Here is a 27767-nt window from a genome sequence, read left to right as displayed (position 1 = left end):
GCATCACCAATCACCAAAACAGTATTCTAATATACTATATGTACATATATATGTTTATATATGTATATGTATATGTATATATATATATATATATATATATATATATATATGGTTATGGTTATGGTTATGGTTATTTAGCAGACGCCTTTGTCCAAAGCGACATACAAATATATATATATATACACACACACACACACATATCAACAGTGGTGGACGATGCATTCAGTGGTTAGGCCTTCAATTAGGACTATTTGTTGACAAAAAACATATAATAATAATTTGATTTGCATTGAGCTCAGTGAGCATCAAACAGGCTAATAGGCTAACTGGCTAAGCTAATGCCAATCTCTAGCTATGGTGAAGGGTATGTGATGAACTGGGGCTATTTTAATTCCAAAGGCCAAGGGAACTTCAGGATGCATAATATCCTGGATCCATGAAGTAGCTGGCCTCCTGTTCCTATGGGAATTTAACTTATGGGTCAAATATTTATGGTCCCTACCATTTAAGGAAGAACATTTATTTATTTACACTACATTCTTCAATGACAAAAAACAATTGGTGTCCTCAGCTGTTTGATTTTTACTCTTTTTTTAATTAAGGCAAGAGGTGTAAAAATAGCGTTTTGTAGTGGTGAAAGGACTTGCCCCGGTCACTTTCAGGCTAACGAGTTTTGGCTAAAAACGGTGAACTCGAACTTTCTCAAAATACATCCGAATGACATGATTTTGGTGTCAACTCAACGTATGTACTCCCAATAGTCCGAAAAATTGATCTAAAGTGCATTTCACTCCGGATTATCCCTTTAAGATCAATTGTCAAATGATGATATTCCTCTTTTTAGACAACTTTAGCATGGTATCAAATGCATGTGCCCCACACTGTATGTGTGTATATATATATATATATTATATTATATACTTTAGTAATGATACACATGTGACAAATAAACCTCCTTGTATCCTTGTATCTTTGTAATCGGTCTGCCTTTTCTTGGCATGGACGCTGTTGTGACGCTGCACAGTGTTCGCTGTTCGTACATAGAAAAACTCGGTACTAGCGCTTTCTTTGTACAGCACACAGCTGGGTGTAAGGCTGCTTCCCAACTCCTCTTCACAAGCAGGTAACCCAACAAATACACTTTACAATCAGAGCACACAATAAAAGGAAACAAACCCCAACAAAGGTATGTTAGTATCCTTATTATAAACAATATCAGCATTTGTTTAGTTCACCAAAAGCAGTAGTCTATAAATTGAGTATATGAATATCTAACCCAGGGATCAGTTGCACCAATCGTCACCGATCGAGAATCAGAGAGAGAGAGAGAGAGAGAGAGGGAAGAGGAAGAGAAGGAAGGGGGGAGTAGAGACTGAGGGTAGAGAGAGAGAGAGAGAGGAAGAGAAGGAAGGGGGGCGTAGAGACTGAGGGTAGAGAGAGAGAGAGAGAGATAGAGAGAGAGAGAGGAAGAGAAGGAAGGGGGGAGTAGAGACTGAGGGTAGAGAGAAAGAGAGAGAGAGAGAGGAAGAGAAGGAAGGGGGGAGTAGAGACTGAGGGTAGAGAGAAAGGGTGACAGGTGGACATTCCTGTGGGAGGAAGAGCTCATGTGATCTGGCACAGGGACACTGAGGAGTTAGAATAATAAATCCTAAACCCCGGATAAAGGGGCTCAGTGAATGTGGAGTGGAACGTGTGCAGGTGGGTGAGTGTATCAGAGGAGACGCTGTAGAAGGACAGAGTGCCGGCCGGCCAGTTCAGGTACACACCTACTGTTTCGGAGCGGGAGGGGGGGGTAGGTATGTCAGTGCGTTTCTTATTGTGCCAGACAGAGTAATTGTGAGGAGAGCATTCCAGACTCCAGGACTTGGCATTCTGTCCCATGATGACGTCATCATCACCCCCTGTCCTATTGATGCTTTTATAGGCCAGAGATATACGAGCTCCTTCTTCACTCCACTCAGCCTCCCAGTAGCAGCGTCCAGTCAGACCCTCTCTACACAACACCTGAGGATAGTAGCCAAATCTCTCTGGGTGTTCAGGATACGGCTGCTCCTCATCCACCCATGTCACCTTTCTGTTCCCCTCAGAGAGAAAGAGTTGTCTGTGTGCTGTGTTTGGGTCCAGTGTGAGATCACAGGCATCTGCAGACAAGAGGAGAGAGAAAATCCTCATCAGAAAAATGGGGAGTGACACACACACACACACACATACTGTTTATACACACACACACCCTGCTACTCAGTCTACCAACACACACACCCCATGTCAACACACATACACACACACACACACACACACACACACACACACACACACACACACACACACACACACACACACACACACACACACACACACTCACTCACTCACTCACCCTACCAACATACACACACAGACAACAGATACACTCATTGTACCAGCACACACACAGACACACACACTCCTACTCATCCTACCAAAACACACACACACACACACACACACACACACAAACACACACTCACTCACCCTAACAACAAACACGCACAGACAACAGATAAACTCATTGTACCAGCACACACAGAGACACACCCATTCCTACTCATCCTACCAAAACACACACACACACACACACACACAGGCGCAACATAGAGAGACGCACACTTTGCTATTGGACACCCAATGTGAATTCACAAATAATGAATAAACAATAAAAACTTACATTTCAGCAAACGTGGTCGTGCTCTGCTTACAGAAGCATGGTCAGTTCTGTAAGAAAAACAAAGTTTCACTCACATGAACCATCTGACCATTCTGTGTGTGCCAACAGTGAAGTGTAAGGTTATTTGTCGTCCCATTGAAAAAAAATCTGCTGTCGTGTTTGTTTCTCCAGATATGAAGTGAAGACAGATTCAGAGGGTGTCTCCAAAGTGAAACTGAAAGTGCAAGAGTGATGATATACTGCGACGAGTCGAAGTGCTCTCAAGTGTTATTCCGCCACACAACATAGTTATCCCTCTTACCCGCTTAGAAATGCACCACGTTTTATTTTGTCTCACCATACTTGGTCGTGTGACTACTCGTACTCTACTAATGAATGAACAGGGCTACCTAAGTGCTATCAAAGTAGTGCTGTGCACCAGAGCCAGTGAGTGCACACATTGAAATGTGAGAGGTATGTATCAACTTGTCTTAATTAGGGGAATTACATAGTTTAATATGAAAAAACGGTGAAGTGCAACTTACAAAAGGAGGATGGTCCTCCAAGCCCCTATTGTTCTCGAGATATTTACCGAAAAGGATCTCGCCCTACCCTCCTTTCGTGGGGCGACGGATCAAAAGGGAAAAACAATGGCGACATGCTATCCATGTGGGGCTACATCCCACCAAGTTTCGTGCGATTCGGTTTCCAGTCTCCTGGGAATCCTTGACGGACATTTGCTTTGCGCAAAAAAAACAAAACAAAGAAAACCCCAAATCTGACTTGACCTATATGACCTCGACTTCGCTGCGCAGCGGTCATAATAACAAATCCACATGACTAAAAACTAGAAAAGCACGCAGAGAACGCAGTTCTCCGCCTGCATTGTTGTTCGTAGGTTGTCATACACCTGAACTATTCAGATCGCCATCACGTGACCATACCATGCCATTACACCACTAAGCGAAATACATAAATGGCTCCGGAATCCCGAGGAAATTACAGATCACTCCCAAAATGTAATCGTTTCTTTCTTGGGTCATTTTCCCTGAAAATTTTATGAAAATCCATAAGTCCAACAGTGCAACAGTGCAGGGTTAAAGACTAGCAACCAGCAATATGGACAACAAAGACAAAAAAGTAAGGATAGAAATAAAACATAGTATAAATATACAAAATAAGAGAAAAATAAACATAGTATTATAAGAATTATGTAGTAGTAATGCCAAGATAATGTAGGTTTGAAGTACAAGGTTAGAAGTAACTCTCTCTCCAAATGTCTTTGTCACATACAAAGGCATACATTTGTCTCAAGGTGACGCCACAAGGGCCATCTAGTTCTCAGAAGGAGACAATCATGAAGTTAACAGCCCTGACACTGTCTGTCCTGTACTTGATCAGAGTTAGTGATCAACCTGAGAACTATACCTCTGATTGACAATTATACTTTTTCAACAGTGAAACTCCCTGAATTGTTGTACTACTTTCTTTGGTAGCTGACAGTGATAATAGGCCTTAAATTAACTTGATTTAACTTAAATGTGTTACATTTGATCTAATTCATAAGAGTCCTGATAGAAATAATAGGTCCCCTGTCAGAATCAGAAATCATCAGAAAATAGATTTTTTTTTCTCCTGGGGATAAAAATCTCCCTGTTCTTCTCCTCATCTCCCTGTCTTTCTGTTCATCTCCCGGCCCGGAATCTGAGAGGTGTTCAAATGTGGCGAACAGTGGTGAATGTTTGTAGCAAATATGCTTTCTCCAAACAGTTACAAACAAACAGTAGGCTATTGGCAAAGGTTCATTAACATTGGCCTATGTTATACCTCTAAATATTTGCACTGTTGGACATTGCATCTAAGAGATAACTAATGTACTTCAGTGTAAAGCAGCTATTACAATACACATTTGAAAATAGGCCACTACAATCGCTATGAAGAAATAACTATGGTCTCCACAATGGAGACAATGTCTAAATGTGCAACACTGGGGTTTATTCTGAACATACTTCAGTATCGTCAGTTTACAGACAGGATCTTCCAGTGTAGCAGATAACAGCTTCAGTTCTGATTCTCCAGGATGATTGTAGCTCAGATCCAGCTCTTTTAGGTGGTAGGGGTTTGAAGTCAGAGCTGATGCCAGAAAACCACAACCCTTCTCTGAGATGAGACAATCAGAGAGCCTGAGAGAGAGAGAGAGAGAGAGAGAGAGAGAGAAATTGTCCTTTTAATTGTTATTTCATGCATACCACTGGTGACACTGTTGAGTTCATTTTACCACAGATAGGTCTGGTTAAACTATTTATTAATTTCTGATTGAACAAGAGTCCTTCCTTGAGTGGCAATATCTCAGGGCATGCCCCCTCTGACTCTCTACTTTTTGCTCTGAAATGTCCAATGAGAACATTTTCAAAGCGAAAGAGCAGCGATTTCCACATCACATCACATTTGTCGGCTATTGAGTGAGGAGAAATTGGGAAATTGAGTAAATAGAATGACTGAGATCAATTAAGTGTCTGAGGGCCAGATGTACTAAGACAGCGCTAATAGCGAGTTTTTGTATGCGCAGAGTGCGAACGCTGTGCTTTGCTATATTGCGTGGTATTTACTAAGCTGTCACTTCATTACGTTAATTGCGTTCAGAGCCACCCGTTCCCTCTGTATCACGCCAATTGCGCATGCAGAGCTGAACAACGAGCGCAGTTGAATATTGCAGCAATAAAAATAATCAAAGTTTAGCGGTCATACACGATTCAAAGAGATGTCAACGAGCAGCGACAGACAGAGTAGGCCTAGTAGATCTTCAAATCCACTTAAAAAAATACTTGAACTATTTACTGCACGTAGACTTGGGATATGACTTAATGCCTATAACAGATTGGGACGTGTAGGCTATGTCGTGAAAGAGAAAATACGATTTTAGAGAGGCAAACAAAAGTTAAGGTTGTTTTGACATAGTACAATGAAGAAAACGGATGCTCTGAATATTGATTCAGCTGTCTCTAAACGTTTTTCTAATAGACACATTTAACTGCAATCTGGATTACACCTGCTTTCAGAAGGCGGAAGTTTTTCAACACAAAATAGACGTGCGCTGTTTTCATACATCTGGCGGAATACTTAATCAATCACTATTAGCACCTCTCCTCCCCTGTAGTTGCGCTTTACACCCATTTTCACCTGATCCGCCCATGAATTAATATGCATGACACGGAAAAGCGCAAATAGCCATGTTCAGCTCCCACGGCAGGCAATCTGCGCGTTTCCCTCATTGCGGCTTGTTTGTACATATCCTCCCTATGTTTATATGCGCACGTTACGCCTGAAATGGGCGCAAAACGTTAGTACATCTGGTCCTGAGTCCCTAGTCCTCAGGACTCACTTTGGGATTCAGCCATTCTCTCTGAAAGAAGAGGCGAGGTTCCATGTCAGGTAGAAAGCAGCACTGCATCTGTCTTAGACACTTTTCCTTTCCTTCTTACACAGACATCAACTCCAATAGCAAACAGCCCATCGTTTGCCAAACCTTTGCCACAAATGTGACAGAATGCGCACACCACAGATATGGTGTGAATGTGACATTAATCTGATTTTTTATTTATTGAAATAAATGTTTTGATAAACTCCATTTTATGTTGCTGCCTTAGAGCCACCCATAACAATAGTCAACATAAGCAGGAGACATTATTCTCCTGTGATAACATAGAACACAGACTCATACACACACATTTTAAAGGAGACAATTTTTGCCTTGGTTTTGATAAATTAGGAGAGGTTGTGCATAACCAAAAAGCTATCATGAACATGAAGCGTAATTGTGCCCTCGTTCATATGAACATCTTGAACTTATAAATAGCCACAAAAAAATTGGCAAATTAGAACAAAGCCTATGTCAAATATCTCGAAGCCATTGAAGTTCAATTGATGTTGCCAAAGAGGGCGCCATTTAGTCAAAAAGACCATTTCAATACCCAGCCTAAACATAAGGTTTTAATTGGGCTTGTAAAATTGGAATTGAGTTTATTTTTCAGATATCAAAGTTGAATATATACTATTTTAACATCAGAAAACACAGTACTATACTTGATTAATCCATTCTATGACCTCTTTAAAGGTTTTAATAAGATGTAGTGCAATGTGTAATATGGCAAACTGTAAAGATGTAGGTTATATTGGCCTAACATCGGTATCAGACAATATTTGCCTAATTAAACAAGCAAATAAAAAATGTCAGGAAATGCATGCAACCGTAATGTCTGTAGTATGCTGTTGGAACTGAATAGTCCCCCAGAGAGGAGCTGAACTCCAGAATCTCCCAGGTCATTGTCACTCAGGTCCAGCTGTAGCAGAGAGTTGGTTGATTGCAGAACTGAAGTAAAAATCTCACATAATTTATCTGTGAGCTTACAGTCAGCAAGCCTATATAAAAACACAGCAAAAGATAACATGAATAGATACAATATATGCAGTATTTTCTGGACTATATGTCGCCCCCATGTAAAAATCACAAAATGCCTCATGAAAAGAAAAAAAACCTATATAAGTTGCACCAGACTATAAGTCACATTTATTTAGAAATGTATTTCACAAAATCCAAGACCAAGATCAGATAAAGACTATGTAACTGGACACATAGAGGCCAAAAAGATTGTGAATTCTACTGGAAATGTTCGAAGGAGTGAATGGTGGCAAGTTGAGACAAGTTTGAGGAGACGGGTGCGCAAAACAATTTTTAAACATGTGGCAGACAAAAACGTGCCAAAGAGAGAAGGGGATAGTCTGCACACTGTATAACGGCTCCAAAAATACTTTATTTATTTACTAGAGGCAACGTTTCAGGTGATAAAGATCTGTTGAACGAAACTGTTGATCATTCTCAAAATAGCCTATGGCTGTGAGTTTTGTTTTCAGATGTTTTCATTCATGTCTGGATAATGGGTGAGGAATGTTTAGGACGCGTGTTTTAACCATAGTGTAGGCCCTAATCTCCGACTGAAAGTGCACAGGACTTGTACATAATATTTAACACATTTCCCGGAGGTTACATTCCTGAATCCTCTAACTTCTAAGTTCACCAAGCTTCCAATCTCATTCCACAAGCCTAGCACCCTCTCGTGGCTGTTGACGGTAATGTTTACTCCTTGGTTCATGTTTTATATACTGTATACAGTATACAGTGCCTATAGAAAGTCTACCCCTTTGAAATAGTTAGTTAGTTAGTTAGTTTTTGTCTTACAGCCTGAAATCAAAACCCATTTCTAAAAAATATTTTCCAGTTTTATTTACAAATTTAGCTGTACGACATAAAAATAATGACAAAAAGACAACAGTTTTGAAAAATAACAAAAAATGAAAAACTAGAATAAAAGGGTTGGAAAAGTCATACCCCTGATTTAATACTTTATACACCTTCGTTTTGCTTTCATTACAGCCATCAATCTTTTTGGATATGCCTCTATAAGCTTTGGACACCTAGATTGGGGAAAATTTGCCCAATGTTCCTTGCAGAATTGTTAAAACTCAGTCAGTGGGAAACGGCAATGGACTACTCTCTTCAAGTCAATCCACAGATTTTCTACAGGATTTAAGTCAGGGCTCTGACATTCACCTTCCTATCCCTAAGCAACTGCTTTGTTCTTTTGGCAGTATGTTTAGGATCATTGTCGTGTTGGAAGGCGAATGACCATGCCCATCTTCAGCGGTCTGGCAGAGGGACGCAGGTTTTCCTCCAGAATTTGGGTGTACTTGGCAGCATCCATTTTCCCTCCTATCCTGACCAATTGCCCAGTCCCCGCTGAAGATAAACATTCCCACAACATAATACATAATACCTACTGTGAAGCAGGGTGGGGGCAGCATTATGTTGTGGGAATGTTTCTCTTCAGCGGGGACTGGGCAATTGGTCAGGATAGAAGGGAAAATGGATGCTGCCAAGTACACCCAAATTCTTGAGGAAAACCTGCGTCACTCTGCTAGACAGCTGAAGATGGGCAGGTAATTCGCCTTCCAACACGACAATGATCCTAAACATACTGCCAAAAGAACAAAGCAGTGGCTTAAGGATAGTATCGTGAATATCCTTGAGTGGCAAAGTCAGAGCCCTGACTTAACCAAACATTTGCATTTATTATTGTTTCCGTGTCACAATAGCATATTACTCACAACAACAATTAAGGAAACAAACAAATACAAAACTTATCAGTAAATGTATGGCCTTACACCAACCTTAATGTTTGCAGTTTGCAGTTAGGACTAGACAGTCCCTTAGAGAGAAGTTGAACTCCAGGGTCTCCCAGGTCATTGTGACTCAGGTCCAGCTCTATCAGGGAGTTTGGTGACTGTAGAACAGCAGCCACAATCTCACAGGACTTCTCTGAGAGTTTGCATTCATTAAGTCTGCATAACAACAAGACAAAAGAAAACATATTACAGAAATTGATTAATGGAAAATATGCTGTTCAAATAGTGGCTCAAAAAACCAATTAACATGATCACACGACACAGCTCATTCAAATGCATGAAGCATGCAGGTACACACACACACACACACACACACACACACACACAAACACCTACAACATTCGATTTTACATTAATGTTAACAGGCTTATTTAAATATAAGCATTAGATTAATGTAAGTATAATGTTATGGCATCAACCACAATCCTGCAGTGAATATGGAAAGTGAAATCCCCTCTTCTTTAAAGTATGACTATAGAGCTTTAGCCATTGTTTAATACTGAAGGACTAGATCAGTAGTAAACAGCAGTAACTACAAAATTATATTTAGTCACTATAATTAGCAGAGTCTCTCCATAAGAAACTCACTGTGCCTTTCTGCAGCACCTCACAGCTGGGATCAGTCTCCTGCGTCCCTCATCTGATGTGTTGTATTTCTTCAGGTCAAACTCATCCAGCACCTCCTTAGACATCAGAAGTATGTGGGCCAGTGCTGAACAGTGGGCAGGAGAAAGCTCCTGATTGATGTTCTTTGGTGAAGACAAGTAAGTCTGAATTTCTTTGTGCATGGAATCATCATTCATTTCAAATAAGCAGTGGAAAAGATTGATGCATCGTTCAGGAGAGAGACCTTCTCTGTTGAGCTTCTTCATATACTGACATGTTTCCTTGATACTATAAGAACTGCTGTGTGTGCGGTTCAGTAGACCTTGCAGAAGTTTGTGATTTCTCTCCAGAGAAATGCCCATCAGGAAACGAAGGAAGAGATCCAGGTGTCCGTTCTGGCTCTCCAAAGCCTTATCAACTGCACTCTTCAGTAAAACATGTAAGTTGTCTTTAACTCCTAGTGCTGATTGAAGAGAGGATAATTTTGATGGATTGAGTTAATCTCTACGCTCATCACTGATGAGAGATTTCACAGCTTCAAGGTTCTTTGCCAAATACGAGTGAAACACAAACACAGCTGCCAGAAACTCCTGGACACTCAGATGCACAAAGCAGTAGACCTTCAACTGGTGAAGCAAAGATTCTGTCTTGAAGATCTCAGTGCACATGCCAGAGTACACTGAGGCTTCATTGACATCAATGCCACAGACTCGCAAGTCTTCCTCGTAGAACATTAGATTTCCATTTTCCAAACTTTTGAAAGCCAATTCTGCTAGTTTCAGTAATATGTCTCTCTGAGACTTGAGAAGTTTCTCTTGATTTGCTTCAGTTTCACTCTGATATTTCTGACCCTTCCTGGTGGTCTGGATGAGTAAGAAGTGTATGAACATCTCAGTCAGCGTTTTGGGAATGTCTTTGATGTTTTTCTTTTTCATCATCTGCTGTAGTACAGTAGCTGCAATCCAACAGAAGACTGGAATGTGGCACATAATATGGAGACTCCTGGATGCCTTGATGTGTGAGATAATTCTGTTGGCTTGATTCTCATCACTGATTCTCTTCCTGAAGTATTCTTCCTTCTGTGGGTCATTGAATCCTCGTACCTCTGTTACCTGATCAATGTACTGAGTAGGAATTTGACTGGCTGCTGCTGGTCGTGAGGTTATCCAGATGAGTGCAGAGGGAAGCAGAGTTCCCTGAATGAGGCTCGTCATCAGAACATCCAATGATGATGTTTGTTTTACATCAGACAACTCACTGTTCTGTTCAAGATCCAGAGTCAACCGACTCTCATCCAAACCATCAAAGATGAACACAATCTGACAGTCTTTGTATCCTTCACCATCATTCAGCTCCTTCAGCTCAGGGTGGAAGTCAAGCAGGAGGCTGTGAAGACTATACTGATCATTACTCCTGACCAAATTCAGTTCACGGAAAGAAAGGGGAAACATAAAATCTATATCTTGATTGGCTACCCCATCTGTCCAATCAAGAATGAACTTCTGAACTGAGACAGTTTTTCCAATACCAGCAACACCCTTGGTCATTACAGTTCTGATGTGCTTCTCCTGTCCAAGTAAGGGCTTGAAGATGTCATTGCAGTTGATTGGTATGTCTTCTGTGTTTTGAGATCTAGACGCTGACTCTACCTGCCAAACCTCATGTTCCTTATTCACCCCTTCACTCTCTCCTCCTGTTATGTAGAGCTCTGTGTAGATCTTATTGAGGAGTATCTCAGCTCCTGGTTTGATGATGCCTTCAGAGATGTTCTCAAACCTCCTCTTCAGACTGGCTTTGTAATTCTCTATAACTCTCCTCAGGTCCTCATCACAGTTGGGCACTAGAAATGGAGGTCTCTTTGTCTGTGGTCTGCAAACACAAAGAGGCACAAGAAACCAATTAACTATTATGTCCACACGTCATATCACAAACATAACCAGTATTCACTGTTTTATCTCTTCCTGTCAACTTTGACCTTCAGCTCCAGTGTAGCACAGAAAGCCACTTATTTCCGTTTGATGGGCGGGGCATTGCATTCACTTTATATTAGAGGTGGGCATAGATTATTTTTTTTAAATCTAGATTAATTTTACTGTAATCTTGAAATTAATCTAGATTACAGTTTTTTCTGAATGCTAAAGCACTACTCGTGATTCTTGTAGCACAATTTCTAAAACTATTAACACATAGCAAAACCACTCACTGAGTTTGCAAAACTAAAAGCACAAACCCTGCTTTGAACTCAGTTTGCAATTTTGTAACACACACTTTGCAAAACTGTAGGCACAATTCATTGCACAACACTCTTTTACCAAATTTTCAACACACTCCTAGCAAAATCATACACATGTATGGCTATCATTAACACTATTTTGCCAACTGTCTGGCACATTTTCACATGTGAAAACTGTTTTAGATCATTAGTTCACTTTGCAATCAGCCTAACCCCTTCGGACCCCACGTCCATTGCAATGGACATGATGTTTAATTGGGTCTAAACCAATAAAAATCTGTCATTTCACCATTTGAAAAATTATGTGTTACTGATTGGATACTGATGATCCAATCAAAATGCAGTTTTGACCTGTAACTTGATCTGAGGGCACTTCAGACATCAGACAAGACAAGCATGGCACTGAAGCTTGACAGGAGGAGGCGTAAGCATGTTTTAACCCTCATAAATATGAATGTATGTGTATGCTAGCTTAATCATTTTGGACTCACTATAATTCTAACCATCTTAAGTGATGATATGTGAAGTAAATTTGAATATATTTCATAACAGTGTAGTACAGGATTTTTTTAAAGTTTAATGTCCATTGCAATGGACATCAGGTACTTGGAGAGGTTAGCCAACACCTAGTTCCCTAGTTGTTTTCTTATGAGTAATTTTTTGTCAAGGATTCCTGGGAGACTGAAAGACCAGGGTGCACAAAAATTGGTGGGCATGTAGGCCCACAAGGATAGCATATAACCATAGTTTTTTGTTTTGATCCGTGGCCCCCCCCCCCGCCGGACTGGACCCCCCAAAAGGAGGGTAGGGCGGACACGGTTTTCTGTGAATATCTTGAGAACCATAGGATGTAGGAGGACCATATTTTTTTTTAATGTTGGTCTTAAGGGGTCATGGCAAACCACCCCATAACCACTAATTATGTATAGGGCAACCTAGTTAAAAATTATGAAGCACAATTGAGATGTTGAATCTGAATGCATGCCAAGGTTCATGGAACTCCGTTCATGGGGGGGGCATATAATAAATTATTTTATGTGTACATTCAGTGACTGTACACCAACTGGCCTGTAGATGGCCTGACACAGTTTTCTGTGAATATCGAGAACCACAGGGCCTAGGGGCCATGTCAACCCATCCCATAACAACTAATTTCATGTATAGCGCCACCTAGTCAAAATAAAGAAAGCAAAAATGAGGCATTGTAATCGCAGGTATCTTTGGTTGACAGGTTCCAAACTGCATGAAATTTAAAGTCTAGGATCATTATGACACCCTCTGAATGTATGCCAAGTTTGGTGCAATTTGGTTAACGGGGGACCATGTAGTGTACATGTAGCGACTGTACACTACACACACACACGCACACACACACACACACACATATAAAGATACATGCACACACATGTAGAAACACACACACACACACACACACACACACACACACAGACAAACACACACTCAGACAGATACAGAACCACACACGCACACACACACACACACACACACACACACACACACACACACACACACACACACACACACACACACACACACACAGAGACAAGCACACACACACACACACACACACACACACACACACACACACACACACACACACACACACACACATACTTGATCACACAGCTATCCAGATTGTTTCCTAAGAAACTACAGGGTCTCAGCTCTCCAAAGAGGTCATTTGATGGGCCAAAGTATGTAGGAGCAATGCCCTCCTAAGTAGATGATGTGCAATTCCGGGCAAAAAATGGGGCATATGCATAAGAGTTTAAACACAATCATACATTATTTTACTTAATGTGCATGTTTTGACCTGCTCTCAGACATATAAAAACATTTAGACACATGAAAACATTCAGTTCTAAATGTTTAAGTCATGTGGGATTATTTGTTGCAAGACTACTATGTTAAAAACATAGTGTTTTCCCCCTAAGTTCTCACGTCATTTTACACCCGTTTAGTCGAGATGTCCACTGGAATGGACATTAAAAAAATCTTATAAAGAAATCATTTTTAATTTTTTTTTTTTTCACGTTTATTTCTACATTGGATAGGAGTAAGAATCAGCTGAATATTATTTTTTTTGCCCAACAGAAAAAATGCGGGTCTGAAGGGGCTAAGCAGTGTAAATAAGGCACAGGTAAGATATCCATGTGGAGTACAATGGAAGGAGCAGGAAGAGTGAGAATTAGAGGAGGCCTAGGAAGAGGACGTGGAGGTGAAGGAGCGAGAGGGAGAGGACAAGGAGCCCGGTGCCTTGGACAGGAGGACATTGCATGCAAACCCAGAGAGATGTCATGATGTAGACAGATTTAATTACTATTTTGTGTTTTGACTTTGTATTTGCTTTGATGAGTGTGAACACCAATACTTGAAGTTTGGATTCCTATATGTTTACAGAACTATGACAAAAGTATGACCTCAAACTGACATAGATAGCCTACCTTGTGCACAGAGAAAGCAAAAGACAGATGTGTCTTGTATTCATACCATCAGTGTGTAGTTGACACAATGTGTGCTTAGTAGATGATGGCTTGTGTTTACTGATTGACACAGAAACACCATTTTTACAAAGGTGTGAAGAGTTAATCAAGCTGTGTTTGCTTTTGCAAGAGAACTACAATGTTTTGATAATTTGGTGAAAGGTTTTGCTATTTGTGTGTAGAGTTTTGCAAAAATAGCCAATAGTGCTTAACCAATCAGAAAAAACTGTAATTTCAGGTGCACCAACACAAAATTTGGATGCAACCACATTTTTCATTGCATCGCCTTTAACGCTAAAAGGTCATCTTTTTATCGCTGTCCTTTCATATAATGATTTTTTAACAACAAAAAGCCTAGAAAAAGCTTGAAACACAATAAAAAAATCTTTACATAGTTATTTACGTATAAAGGCCTATTCTACATACTGAAATTTCTGATATTCATGACAGCACACTTTATGCAAATTGTAGCCTACTATTCATATTACAACTCCGCTTCTTTAATTCAGCTGTCTGCTTGAGGCCTCAAAATGAAACCAAAGTAGCATAGTTGGCTAGTTTATCATAGTTTACTGGTTGGATTGTTCAGTTTCCCCAAGTGTGTTTACTGTAAGTTTCAATGTGGGCTAATATTTTTTCTCCTTTAGAGTTTTGGAGTTGGAAAACATTGGTAGATTATCGGTCGACTCATACAAGAGTGACTAGAATGTAAGAGTTTTAATCAACTTTCTGCAGCAATGATGCTAACCGGAATTAATATTAATTTAGCTAACGTCTTCTATATGCATCATTGCTTTCACGATTGTGAATGTTTTATTTGGATTAAATGTGCATGTCAAGGGGCGGGTGTCCATTGAGCGCGCAAGGGAGAGAGAGGGAGAGGGAGGGCAAGAGAAAGCAGGCCAAGGAGAGGGGGGCTACTTCTATACTGTTTGGTAAAGTTGCACCTGCACACATAGTCTAAAATGACAACTTGTGAAAGAAAGCAGCCGAGTAGTGTCAGGTGCACCAGTGCGACCTAGAGTTTTCAGGCGCACTTAAACATTAGGCGTTTGAGCTAAAATAATAAGGTGAAAGTGATCATAGCTTGCGTGGTATAGACCCAGCTCCCAGCCCAACTTTGAGAATAGATTAACACCGACATTTTTTTTTATCGCCGATAAGAGTTGCAGGTTAACGCAGCACGTTAACGCCGATAACGGCCCACCACTACTTTATATCTTATCTCATGCATCTCATTTCCAAAGTGTGTGTGTGTGTGTGTGTGTGTGTAGAATGTATGTAGTATTGCATAACTCTGGCATGTCTGAGTAACTTACAATATAAAACTACAGACTGATTACTACTCACTCTAGACCTGGTGGAACTGGTTCACTGCTGAAGTCGGGCATATGACCAATGGACTGATCACTCTTCATGGACACACAGCTGGGCACTGGATATGGAGGTCTGTGTGTCTGTGGGCTGGTTACATAAGGAGACACAAGAAACTTATGAACATCAACTCATTTCTTATGGAAGTGAATATGTTTGTTCACACTTACACTAGTTTTACAACAACAATACATTATCTCTCTCTCTCTCTCTCTCTCTCTCTCTCTCTTTCACACACACACACACACACACACACACACACACACACACACACACACACAGCATCACACATATGCATGCAGATCCACACACCACTGTAATACTGTGTATTCCTACCAGCAGGTTAGATATTTACTTTGTTATTGATGAGAAGCTACTGTATGACCTCTTGCATTCATATTGTAATTTATCTCGTCCATCTCATTTCCAAAGTGTGTGTGTGTGTGTGTGTGTGTGTGTGTGTGTGTGTGTGTGTGTGTGTGTGTGCGTGTGCGTGTGCGTGTGCGTGTGTATGTGAGTGTAGCATTGCATGACTCTGGCATGTCTGAAAAACTTTTATAAAAGCTACAGACTGATAACTACTCACTCTAGAACTGATGTAACTGGTTTACTGCTGATTTTGGGCATATGACCAATGGACTGATCACTCTTCATGGACACACAGCTGGGCACTGGAGATGGAGGTCTGTGTGTCTGTGGGCTGGTTACATAAGGAGACACAAGAAACTGATTAACATCAACTCATTTCTTATGGAGTGATTATACAGTGGGGAGCACATGTATTTGATACCATGCTAAAACAGGAATATGAAATCATCATTTGACAATTGATCTCAAAAAATGAGTAAAAGTCAAACCCCCAAGAACACAGATTTTCTTTGTGATTGAGGAATGTATCGTAAATACATAAATATTTTCCTTAAATGCTAAGGGAAGGAAGTATTTGACCCCCTATGTAACCCTATGGGAATTTAACACATAATAGCCACGTTTACATGGACAGTTTTTTTGTCATTCCGATTAAACTATTCCGATTGAACATTTTTGCGCCGTCTGTTTACATGGGCTACATTCTATTCCGATCAGACGTCTGTAAGCGCTTTAGAATCTTTGATCGGAATAGCCGTCTTTTGCTACTTTTCATTGGGAATATATTACGGTCAATCCGAATGACCGTATACATGAGCGTTCATTCGGAATAGGAATGGACTACACCACCTCTTCTATTCCGATCACAATTCTGATCGGATCAGGATTTTCATTCCGATTGAGGTGTTTATATGACGATTTTTATTCCGATTGAGCTGTTTTTTCCGTTTCTAATCGGAATAGAAGTGTCCATGTAAACGGGGCTACTGTAGGGTTAACATAGGGGCAGGCCGATTTTTATTTCTAAAGGCCAGCTATTTCATGGATCCAGGATATTATGCATCCTGATAAAATTCCCTTGGTCTTTGGAATTGAAATAGCCCCACATCATCACATACCTTTCACCATAGCTAGAGATTGGCATGGTGCTTTTTTCCAGTAGGCCTATTAGCCTGTTTGATTTGCATTGAGCTCAACCAGCATCAAACAGGCTAACATACACACACACACACACACACACTGTAAAACTGTGTATTCTTATCTGCAGGTTAGATATTTACTTTGTCATTGATGAGAAGCTCCTGTATGAGTTCTTGCATTCACCTCGTATCTTATCTCATCCATCTCATTTCCAAAGTGTGTGTGTGTGTGTGTGTGTGTGTGTGTGTGTGTGTGTGTGTGTGTGTGTGTGTGTGTGTGTGTGTGTGTGTGTGTGTGTGTTTGTGTGTGAGTGTGTGTGTACTGACTTACTCATCATTATCAGAGTGTGATAATTTGTTGCTAGGATCCATGTTCTTGTCCTTCTTCAAGGTCATCCACCGGAGTAGCATATCCTCTGGTCTGAGGCCTGCAGCCTGCTCTCTCTCCTGATCACTGCTGTCACTCATCCTGTCAGCTGCAGCAGTGGGAGGGTCTCTCTAGACTCTAATGTTCATATCATTCCTTACATAATCACAACACAAACACAAATGACCAGGAGGAAACAACACCACCTGTTTACAAGTAGCCTACTAGGAGAAGAAGAGGAAGCAGAGTTTTATCATTCTACCTCCTCTTTGTAACATACACTACTGTATATCTCAGGTGGCTTTAAACACCACGTTCTGTTCTCTACACCTCACTAACCGATTCACTTCTCACGTTTACAGACTTTACTGCCCTCTAACTGACCCCAGGCAGATGGGTCAGGCCCTTGTGTCGTAGATATCTAGGGAGTCTGTGAATGTTTAACACTCTGTAAAGTGCCATCAAACATGTGTAATGTTGTGGCACTCTATAAGTGAAATGAAATTGAAATTGAAGTAGATAGACAAGTAGAGAATGATGAAGAAAATGATTGTTAATGTCGTTGCAAACGTAAGTTCGAGAGAAACGTGACGAAACTTTGCCACGCCTTCACTTCCTATAAAACCGCTTGCTTAGTCAAGGCCCACCTGCCGGTGCTACCGTAGCGTTTGTTCTCGCTCGCAAAAGCAACAGCACCAGCCGAACTTGCTTGCTTAATCTTTGCTCGCTGCAAACGATTTTGTCGTCGCCCTCTTGTCGTCGTACAGAGCTTGCTGGATTCGATTTCACTCGTGTTTGTGCCTAGGCTGCCTGGACAACTACTGGAACGAGGTCGTTCTCTTTGTTCCTTCATATTCAGCCGTTCCGTAAAGCCTGCTCTTTTCGGTCTAAAAGATTAACGTCGTAACCACATAGCCACCATTGTTTGGCTGTCTCTAGTTTCGTTCCGGATGCGTTTGTGCATAGATAATTAGGTTATGTCCACGGAATGGACGCTACTAGATTCGTTTGGAGGATCCATTTGGGTTCATTCAGTGAGCTATGCCGGTTTCGGTAATGACTTGCGTGGGCCGGTTTACCACTTCCATATCTCCCTCGTTTCAATATCACGTTGTATTTTCCTCGCTTCAATATCAATCAAAGTTTCAAACTAGCCTTCTCCCATTGCGGGTGGCTAAAGGCTAACGCGTGTAGGACGGTCACACACTGCTGCTGCCGTCTTAGTTTCTAGTTTATTTTGAAGGCTAGGCCTATTTCAATCTTCGTCTTTTCTCGTCGTTTCTAGCTTAGCTTGAAAGCTATCTCAATCTTCGCTCACTTGCAGTGACTACTTTAGCAGGATACAAGCATAGCATCAAACAGCGATATTGTAAACAGCTGCAATCTAGCTAATTGGCTTCTCAAATGTAAGCAACTATCTGCTGACAACTTCGGCTGTTAACGAATGTTATCTCGGCGATTGACCGGCGTTTAGAGCAAGTTCATTTGCACGACTATTGGAACTTATTTGCGCCCCGTGCACGTGAAATATACGAAGTAAATTTCTGCCGCTGCATGAAACCAAAGAAGACATTTCATGTCTATCTGCAATAGTAACAAATATAGCATGCAGCATCGCTTTAGCCCAAACTCAATGCCTGCTCTGGCCATAAGGCAGCTGATTCTCGAGGGCAGAAGGGATTTCTCCTCTAAAGTGCCTCCCTCGGCGTTTAGAATGGCAGCACGTCTTTATCGTGCTACTAATGTTATTTTCTGCACTTTCCAGCAGATCACGTAGCACCAGAGCAGCAGCACACCTCCGTTTATCGTGGTTCTAATATTATTTTCTGTATTTTCCAGCTAATCGATGGAGCACCAGTGCCGCAAGCGCAGCATGTCTCATGGTTCTAATCTGTTTCTACACTCAACAGCTGAGCACCAGTGCTGCAGCACATGTCCCTTTTCTATCGTGGCTCTACGTTATTTTCTGCATTTTCTAGCTGATCATCGTAGCAACAGTGCCGCAGGCAGCACATGTCCGTTTATCATGGCTCTAATATTATTTTCTGCACTTTCCAGCTGATCAGTGGAGCACCAGTGCTGTAGGCGCAGCATGGCTTATATCATGATTCTAATGATATTTCTACACTTTCTAGCTGATCAATAGAGCACCAGTGCTGCAGCACAGATCCCTCTATTGCTCCTCTGTATTTGACATTGCTAAATCGGTGGATTTGATATCCATGATTGACTTACTCAAATGCTGTCGTTCTATTTTAATCTTCTGCATTCTCTAGTTGACCAATGGAGCATCAGCGCACAGGTTCTTACATATTTAATTCCTGTCATCTGTCTTGACCAGTCCCCTCCAGCTTAGGCGCCGTCCTGAGCCTCCTCCTTCCCTAGCATAGCGACTATCGCTACATCTCTCGCCATCGTCTTCCACCATCAGAGTGTGGCAGCAAGTTAAAGTCAAATTAGAGTCCTTTCTAGTTGATCAAGGGAGCACCTTCACCAGCGCGTAGCTCCGCTCCGTTCCTTCCTTAGCCGTCCAAGAGAGCATCATACACCAGCGTGTAGCTCTGCGCCGTTCCTTCCCTAGCTGACCAAGAGAGCATAATACACCAGCGTGTAGCTCTGCTCCGTTCCTTCCCTAGCTGTCCAAAAGAGCATACACCAGCGTGTAGCTCTGCTCCGTTCCTTCCCTAGCTGTCCAAGAGAGCATACACCAGCGTGTAGCTCTGCTCCGTTCCTTCCCTAGCTGACCAAGAGAGCATAATACACCAGCGCGTAGCTCTGCACCGTTCCTTCTTTAGCCGTCCAAGAGAGCATAATACACCAGCTTGTAGCTCTGCGCCGTTCCTTCCCTAGCTGTCCAAGAGAGCATACACCAGCGTGTAGCTCTGCTCCGTTCCTTCCCTAGCTGTCCAAAAGAGCATACACCAGCGTGTAGCTCTGCTCCGTTCCTTTCCTAGCTGTCCAAGAGAGCATACACCAGCGTGTAGCTCTGCTCCGTTCCAAATCCTTAGCCGTCCAAGAGAGCATACACCAGCGTGTAGCTCTGCTCCGTTCCTTCCCTAGCTGACCAAGAGAGCATAATACACCAGCGTGTAGCTCTGCTCCGTTCCTTCCTTAGCTATCCAATAGAGCATAATACACCAGCATGTAGCCCTGTGCCATTCCTCGGAATTTTCTCCATAATTCGTGCTGCTCTCCACTCCCTTTTGCGGCTAACTACCATGGTTGGCCACAGTCTCGTATTGCTTCTTTGCACTCGATATTGCTTAATTTAAGCTCATTGATATCTCCGGTTTACTCAGACACCTCATTTCTAATTTCAATTTTTGCCCTTTCTAGCTGACCAGTGGAGCAACAGAGCCGCAGCACAGGTCTTCATATTTTAATTTGTCACATCGATAATTAATCCGTCTTTTAACTAATTCTCTCCATTATAGGTATCGTGCTGAGCCACCTCCTTCCGTGACCATAGCGGCCACGTCGCTACATCTTTCCTCTCCCCATCATCTCCTGCTGGCCCGAACCGCGTTCGTGCCTGCGCTCCTTTCCCCTCAAGGACTGCGTCCTTGGTTACCCCTTGACCTCTTTCATTGGAGTCGTGCCATCACTCTCGGGGTCATCACCTCATTTTAACTCGTTTCTTCCTTTTACCACCAGGTCAATCTACGGATGTTACCGAATCTTCAGTTTCTATTTCTGCTCCTTACTAAACCCTCTTGCTTCATCTTCTAGTTGCTTGCATCCCTGGGTGCATGCACGGATCCGTGCAGTGACTCCTGCATGATCCCTGCAGAGCTTTTGGCTGAGCCATAGCCTCTGCCAAACTTGGTCTCTTATCAATCACCCAGTTTCAGGTTCATATTCATTCTCTAGTTCAGCTACCATTTTGCCTGGATTGCTCTGTGTTTCTAGAGACGGAGACTGCAAAGAAGAACCAGTAACATCCATTTACCACTTCCATAGTCGTTATGGAAACCTTTAACCTCATTTTCAGATCATGCGTACATGGGATATAATGTCTACGTTCCCCTCATAACATTATCGATTTCTACACGTGCACATTTTAGGTAACGCTCATTGTTTCAAGCTTCTTCCAACGCTATTGGAATTGGTACATACCGTTAAATATTTAGGTCACATTGCAGCAATAACGTTCTACCTCCCAGATAGCAAACTCCTTATGGTCCAAATTTGCCTCAAACGGGCATTCCAAACGCATGCCATACTACAGTCAGAGTGTTTGCTATCTGGGCAGAGCACCTGCTCACATACCCTGCCAAGGTTCTTGATGCCTTTCAAATCACCTGACCTATTAGCCTACCTTGCCCTAGCCAGGGTTGCATTTGTTTGCATTTTTGGGATGCTTGTCTCCTACCCGCAGAGTACACTCTATCCCCGCAAGGCACGCCCTTACAATAAATCATCAACCACACGAACATCTTACTTGTTCCGCCACTTCAACCCTACCAATCTTTAGCTAACCTCATCGCACAATGTTGCTCCTTTGCTTTCCGGCCGACCCGCTCTTCACTAGAGATGATGGCCAGCAGGTCACCCGCTCTTTTACTCAATCCGGTATTCTGCCACTAGTCATTTCAACCACTCATCAGTAAGGCGCAGCCAACATAGCCTGTCAGATCTCGCCCTCAAAACCCAAGGCCGGTGGTCCTCCGAGTTCACGTTGCATCAGGTCGAACTTTCCCTACTTCAGAAATCTCATTCGAACAAACTTACTTCACTGTTGCAGGGTCCTGGCCTGGGGTCACTACATGATTGGCTTTGTTGGGGTGCTTACAGAGATCTTACCAAATGCTGGCAGCCCAGCCTATTTGGTGTGATCCAGCAGGGCACTTCATGACCCCGGCCAGCGATCTTGCCCAACATGCTATCTACGGATAAATATAATCGCTACTTAAATTGCAATATTCTCATAGCTCAGGTCCAGTCTGGTCCCCTTATTCGCGCCGCAATTATCCGTCGTCTGGCATCTTGCCTGGCCTCCGCAGCAGGTCAGACACGATCTCACCTTAAGCTTCTCGGGTGCCCGCGGTCGTCACTCCGGGCTGACGCCTGCCAGCGCAGTTATCGCCCGGCGCGATCCCATGATGCACTTCACAGTCACGAGCGGTAATGCCAGCGCAGAGCCACCGTGCTCACGAGAAGCTCGTCAGGACCCTGACTAGTGACCTACACCAAGCACTCCCATATTTATTTATCTGGCAAATTTCGGATAGTGAAACTCTTGAAATGTCGTTGCAAACGTAAGTTCGAGAGAAACGTGACGAAACTTTGCCACGCCTTCACTTCCTATAAAACCGCTTGCTTAGTCAAGGCCCACCTGCCGGTGCTACCGTAGCGTTTGTTCTCGCTCGCAACCCACCACCTCCCCGTTCGCCTCCAGCTTGCCTCCGATTCGCCTCCTGTCTCACTTATGACGGGGGTGCTTACAGAGATCTTACCAAATGCTGGCAGCCCAGCCTATTTGGTGTGATCCAGCAGGGCACTTCATGACCCCGGCCAGCGATCTTGCCCAACATGCTATCTACGGATAAATATAATCGCTACTTAAATTGCAATATTCTCATAGCTCAGGTCCAGTCTGGTCCCCTTATTCGCGCCGCAATTATCCGTCGTCTGGCATCTTGCCTGGCCTCCGCAGCAGGTCAGACACGATCTCACCTTAAGCTTCTCGGGTGCCCGCGGTCGTCACTCCGGGCTGACGCCTGCCAGCGCAGTTATCGCCCGGCGCGATCCCATGATGCACTTCACAGTCACGAGCGGTAATGCCAGCGCAGAGCCACCGTGCTCACGAGAAGCTCGTCAGGACCCTGACTAGTGACCTACACCAAGCACTCCCATATTTATTTATCTGGCAAATTTCGGATAGTGAAACTCTTGAATGTACAATATGGAGTAATCAAAAACAGTCTGAGCGTGTGATTCTGAGTTTTGCAGAAGGAAAGTGATTCAGATAGAGGATTCCTTTCCATTTTAAATATTGCTTTGTCCAAAAACCTAGTCATTACTGTATATTGTACCACTAGTTTAATGTGTAAAAGGGTCAGAGCATATTTTCAGGTATTTTTGGTGAACTGCCTTTCCACTGGAGAAACTGAACCATCTAATCATCCTTCTGTTCCTCCTCATTTGATGGAGAATCTTACTTTATCTTATATATTTATGTTACACATTAAACCTCCTCATTAGATGGAGAATTCTGCTGAGCTTTATCTTACATATTTATTTTACACATTAAACCTCCTCATTAGATGGAGAATTCTGCTGAGCGCTAGCTTATATATTTATTTTACACATTAAACCTCCTCATTTGATGGAGAATCCTACTGAGTCCCAATACAGACTGTTGTATGTCTCACCTGTTCAGAAACACTTTTGTGAACACAAATCCACATCTGCATGCCTTCATCTTAGCACTGCCACTGAGATACATGCGTCTGCTGATCTTTTGTATTCTACTTATTTACTAAGCTGGATGAACCCTGCCTGATCTGCCAGCAGATTTGGATTTCGGCCTGCAGCTCAAGCTGGAAACCTGCAAATCTATCTCCTCTGCTTCCTGTCCACAACATTTGGGTCCAATCACAAACTATCTTAAATCCAAAAGACGCACCGGCTCGTTGGTCTGATTGGTTGATGGACCATCCAAGCGTACAGAGTCCCTTGAACGATGCCCATTGATCACGCCTCATGAGTAGTAGAAATAAAGGGCAGACTCCCCAGACTGATGTTCAATCTCAAAAGATTGAGCTTAGTATGGTGACTAGACTACTTATTTACCCTTTATTTTGCCAGACGAGTTTTGAGCTTGTTTAGTAATATAAATGTTTTTTTATATATATTTCCAGACAATTTCCCTGTGTAGTGAACTGGCTGGACTGGTTCACTCACAGGGAAACTCTCTGAAGCGAATCTATTTGATCATGTCATGAATATTGAATATGCATTCCTATCATATCCACCCTGAGGATAGGAACGTTCAAAACTAGATGTCATGAAATATGACAGCCACTCGGTCCTGCACATTCTCTCTCTCTCTCTCTCTCTCTCTCTCTCTCTCTCTCTCTCTCTCTCTCTCTCTCTCTCTCTCTCTCTCTCTCTCTGTGTGTGTGTGTTTGTTTATGTGTGTCTCTGTATGTTTATGGTATAATATCTGCATAGTGTAATATCTGAGTGACCCACACAGTGATCACAACATACAGGCCAACACACACACATACAGTAGTATAATATCTGTGACCCACACTGTAAACACAACATACACACATGCATATAGTATAGAAGTTTAATACTGTGTTTGTCCTTGAGCTCAGACTACTGCACACATTAGCTGTGGCATACAGTGGGTATAGTAAGTATTCACACCCATGCTAAAGTTGACTAAAAAGAGGAATATAAAATAATCTTTTGAGAATTGATTGTAATGCCTTAATTCAAAAAATTAGTAAAAATCAAACCGCTAAGGACACTAATTTTCTTTGTGATTGAAGAATGTATCGTAAATAGATAAATGTTCTTCCTTAAATACAGGTTGCATAAGTAATTGGACCCTATGTTAAATTCCCATAGGAGCAGGAGGATTTTTTATATGTTTTTATTTTTAAAGGCCAGCTATTTCATGGATCCAGGATATTATGCATCTTGATAAAGTTCCCTTGGCCTTTGAAATTAAAATAGCCCCACATCATCACATACCCTTCACCATAGCTAGAGATTGGCATGGTGCTTTTTCCAGTTAGCCTATTAGCCTGTTTGATGCTCATTGAGCTCAATGCAAATCAAACAGGCTAATAGGCTAACTGGAAAAAGCACCATGCCAATCTCTAGCTATGGTGAAGCGTATGTGATGATGTGGGGCTATTTTAATTTCAAAGGCCAAGGGAACTTTATCAGGATGCATAATATCCTGGATCCATGAAATAGCTGGCCTTTAAAAATAAAAACATATAAAAAATCCTCCTGCTCCTATGGGAATTTAACATAGGGGTCAATTACTTATGCAACCTGTATTTAAGGAAGAACATTTATCTATTTACGATACATTCTTCAATCACAAAGAAAATTAGTGTCCTTAGCAGTTTGATTTTTACTCATTTTTTGAATTAAGGCATTACAATCAATTCTCAAAAGATGATTTTATATTCCTCTTTTTAGTCAACTTTAGCATGGGTGTGAATACTTACTATACCCACTGTAGTTTCAACAACATTATGCAACATTACAAAATGTATTGTATTGCAAAATGTGACTCTTCAGTTTATGGCTGTAGCCAGTAATGTGTATAGGGCAGTCTTTAAAGGGATAGTTTGGGTTTTTACACATCAAACTCTATGGCATCCCCACCACCAGAGTAGTACATCAACACTGACTTACCCTCAACAGTGTCCCGTGGGCCGAGTTTCTGTCCAATTTTGTTGCTGACAAAAGTAGTCCGGCCAGTTGGCTGGGGTCACGAAAATAAAGCATTTTTTTTCCCTCAAAACAATGTGTTAAAAACAGTGACACATTTGCATTACAAAAACGTTGTCCACGCGCAGTAATAGGAATCGAGAAAAATAGTGCCAAGTGATGTCGAGGTTTGAATTTTTCCTCGACATCGTTTCTGTGGTGCAAATATATCACTCTTTTGAACACATATGGTTTTGAGAAGAAAAACACTTTACTTTTGTGAACCCAGCAACTTGCCGGACTACTTTCTTCAGCATCAAAAACCGGCTGGATCTCGGCTCACAGGACCCTGTCGGGGGGTAAGTCAGTGCTGATGCACAACGTTGCTGACAGGGAACCCATATAACTTTGTGTCTTAAAACCCGAAATATCCCTTTAAATATCAATAGCAGTTTAAGGGAAGAGCAGAATAGCAATCTCAATGCACAAACAGATACATATAATGCACTTGAATTTCCCCTTGGGGATCAACAAAGTATCTATCTATCTATCTATCCATCCATCTACTGTACTTCTCCACATAACTGTTATTAGGGCCACACATAGGACTCCATACAAACATAACATAGGCATGTTATGTACAAACACCTCAAAACCTCAAGAGAAATGTTACGATTTATATTTAGTAAACAAAGGAACTTACAGTGTTGAGTTGTATTCTCTTGGCATTTCCTTGAGTCTCAGACGCTCCCTGTAGAGAACTGGCTGGACTTGTTCTGTCTCAGGAAAATAAAGGCGTGTTCATACCATCAAGAAGAACACAACTCATCTTGTAATGAATGGTTAACTCTTTCCTCCTCATTCAATTAAGTCTCTAAGTTATTACCCTATCATCTGGGCCTATAGATTCATGTGATGGCTCGATTGTATGTATGTATGTATGTATGTATGTATTGTATGTTCTTCTCGTGTGTGTGTGTGTGTGTGTGTGTGTGTGTGTGTGTGTGTGTGTGTGTGTGTTGGCTCTCAGCCTCACATCATTGACTTTAGCTCCATAGTCCCCATCCAACTCAGAGTCTTGGCTCAACACTCTAGATCCATTGATCCAGAGAACAAAATTCTGTCAGGATCTGGACTTGATTGATTGGCTTTCTGTCACCCTGGTGGCCATTTTGTATATTGTTCTGTGTTTGTTATCTTTTGTTGTTTCCATGTGCTGTGTTCACCAGTCTGTCATCTGTCCTTGTCTCCGCCCTTTTCCTTATATGGTCTGCACTTCCTGTCTTGTTAGTTTTCCCTCCGTTTTCTGCTCTCACCTGTTCCCTGTTATTGTCTTGTTTCGTCCAGTCCTGTGTCATTCTGTATTTTAAGTCCCCTGTTCCTCTGTCCTTTGTTGGTTCATCTCTTTGTGTCCTTTGTTTCGTTAAAAAGTAAGTCTGTAAGTTTGTAATCTGTACGTTATTAAACGTGACTATTTGAATGAGTCTTGCACCTGGGCCCATCATTCGTACCCTGACACATTCAGTGACCATCTCTCCAGTGAGCCAGGCTGCATGAGAACAGAGGGCTCCGTTCTGACATCAGTTTATTAAGAAACACATGTACACATTTGACACACTGCAGCAGAAACAGGAAGTTCAACACAGCTGGTCACAAGCAGGGGGTCAGGATTTGACTGATTAGCTTCGCCGATTAGCAAGGCACTTCCTCGTCGCCATTTTCCAGAAATACATCATGTCTGGTGCCGTTTCTCCTCATGCTGATTGGTGGCTGTTCCACTCTCAGCTCATGCACGAGCTTAGTGTGGGCACGAGCTCTCCTTCTGTACCTTACATCAATCAGTAACCTGGCA

The 27767-nt window shown here is 42.0% G+C and overlaps 1 pseudogene; it reads right to left on the bottom strand.

Moving 5' to 3' along the window:
• Nucleotides 1–213: 213 nt before the first annotated feature.
• LOC134081928 (NACHT, LRR and PYD domains-containing protein 3-like) lies at nt 214–26650 on the bottom strand (annotated as a pseudogene).
• Nucleotides 26651–27767: the final 1117 nt, after the last annotated feature.

This window comes from Sardina pilchardus, chromosome 1 (genome assembly GCF_963854185.1).
Source record: "Sardina pilchardus chromosome 1, fSarPil1.1, whole genome shotgun sequence".
NCBI classification, from domain to species: Eukaryota; Metazoa; Chordata; class Actinopteri; order Clupeiformes; family Clupeidae; genus Sardina; species Sardina pilchardus.
This window is presented reverse-complemented; position numbering and strand designations above follow the sequence as displayed.